At 35.9% G+C, this 2,257-nt stretch overlaps 1 pseudogene; it reads left to right on the forward strand.

The window, feature by feature from the left end:
* The first annotated feature begins 1,111 nt into the window (after positions 1-1,111).
* On the forward strand, positions 1,112-1,820 carry LOC121036509 (proteasome subunit beta type-3-like; annotated as a pseudogene).
* Positions 1,821-2,257: the final 437 nt, after the last annotated feature.

The raw sequence follows: 2,257 nt of genomic DNA on the forward strand, positions 1-2,257 counted from the left end.
AGCAACGTTTTTCTAGATATGTCTCCAGGTAAAGGAAACAAAAGCAACAACAAACTATTGTGACTACCACAAAATAAAACTCTTTTGCATAGCTAAGGAAACCGTCAACAAAATGAAAAGACAACCTACTGAATGAGAGAAGATCTTCACAAATGATTTATCTGATAAGGGGTTAATAACCAAAATGTATGAAGAACACAAAATTTGATATCAAAAAAGTAATTTTATCAAAAAATGGGCAGAAGATCTTAATAGATATTTTTCCACAGAAATACAGATGGCCAACAGACCCACAAGAAAAAAGATGCTCAACATTGCTGATTATCAGGAAAATGCAAATCAAAACCACAATGAGATATCACCTTATACTGTCAGAATGGCTATTGTCAAAAAGACAAGAAGTAATACATGTTAGTGAGGAGGTGGAGAAAAAGAAAATCTTGTGCACAGTTGGTGGGAATGCAAATTGGTACAGCCACTGTGGAAAACAGTATGGAGATTTATCAAAATATTAAAAACAGAAATGTTACATGATTCAGTAATTTCTCTACTGGGTATTTACCCAAAGAATACAAAAACACTAATTTGAAAAGATATGTGCATCCCTGTGTTTATGGCAGCATTATTTATAATAACAAGTTATGGAAGCAACCTATGTCTATAAATAGATGAATGAATAAAGATTCATTGTGGGGTGTGTTTGTGTGTGTGTGTGTGTGTGTATGTGTACGCGCGTGCATGTGCATGCGGAAGCTGGAATATTGCTCAGCCATAAAAGAGGTGAAACCTTGTCCTTTGTGACAACATAGATAGACCTAGAGGGTATTACACTATGTGAAACAAGTCATATAGAAAAAGACAAATGCCATATGATTTCATTTACATGTGGGACCTAAAAAACAAAACAAATGAATGAACAAACAAACAAAAAGACTCTTAAAAACAGGGAACAAACTGGTGGCTGCCAGAGAAGAGGGGGTGGGTGATATAAAGGAGATTAAGAGGTACAAATTTCCAGTTATAAAATAAGTCATGGAGATGAAAAGTAGAGCATAGGGAATATAGCCAATAATATTGTAATAACATTGTATGGTGACAGATAGTGATGACAATGATCATGGTAAGTTGTGAGTAATGTATAGAATTCTTGAACCAGTGTTATACACCTGAAACTAATACAAAATTGTATGTTAATTACACCTCAATAAAAAATAAAACAAAGGGAGAAGATAATACAGTTAGTCCTACTTCCAGGCCCAGGTGATAACCACAGACTTCCAGAAGATTTTTCAGTGGCTGACTGGCTGTACATCAGATTGGCTGGACTCACCACCAATGTCCAGACTACTGCTCTGCACCTCAGGTTCTGGATGAACGTGTATGAGCTATAGTATGGCTGGCAGATAAAGCCTTAAACCTTCATGAGCATAGTGGCCAACCTCCTTTCTGAGAAATAGTTTGGCCAGTACTACACTGACCTAGTAATTGCCCAATTAGTTCCCAAAATCTTTAAGCCCTTCATTGCCCTTTAGACCTCATCAGCTACCCCACGGTGACTGACGACTTTCTGGTCATCAGCATATGCGATAAACAAATGTATGGGATATATGAGTCCCTTTGGGAGCCAAACATGAATCTAGAGCACCTGTTTGAATTCATATAACAAGCCATGCTTAAAGCTATGGACCAGGATGCAGTGTCAGACATAGGAGTCATTGTTCACATCATTGAAAAGGACAAAATCACCACCACAACACTGAAAGGGACTTACCCTCAGTACCCAGAGCCCACTTTAAAAAATTAGGTTTTCATTCACACACACAAAACACTTCTTACATCACACAAAAAATTTACTCAAAATGATTAAACACTTGAAGACCTGAAACCATAAAACTCTAAGAAAACAAAGGCAGTAATGTCCTTGACATCAGTTTTGTCAATGAGTTTTTTGATCTGACACCAAAAGTAAAAACAAGTGGGACTACATCAAACTAAAAAGCTACTGTACAGCAAAGGAAGCAAAGTATATTAAAAAAAAAAAAAAAAAAAAAAAAAAAAAAGGTACTGCACAACAAAATGAAAAGGCAACAAACCGAAGGGGAGAAGATCACTTGCAAATCATGTATCTGATAAAGAACTGCTATTCAAAACAAAGAAATTCTACAACTCAACAACTACAAACAAACTAAACAATATATCTGAATAGACATTTTTCCAAACAAGACATACAGATAGCCAACAGGTACGTAAAGTTATG

This window comes from Herpailurus yagouaroundi, unplaced genomic scaffold (genome assembly GCF_014898765.1).
Source record: "Herpailurus yagouaroundi ecotype Mexico unplaced genomic scaffold, PumYag 162, whole genome shotgun sequence".
In the NCBI taxonomy this organism is placed as follows: Eukaryota; Metazoa; Chordata; class Mammalia; order Carnivora; family Felidae; genus Herpailurus; species Herpailurus yagouaroundi.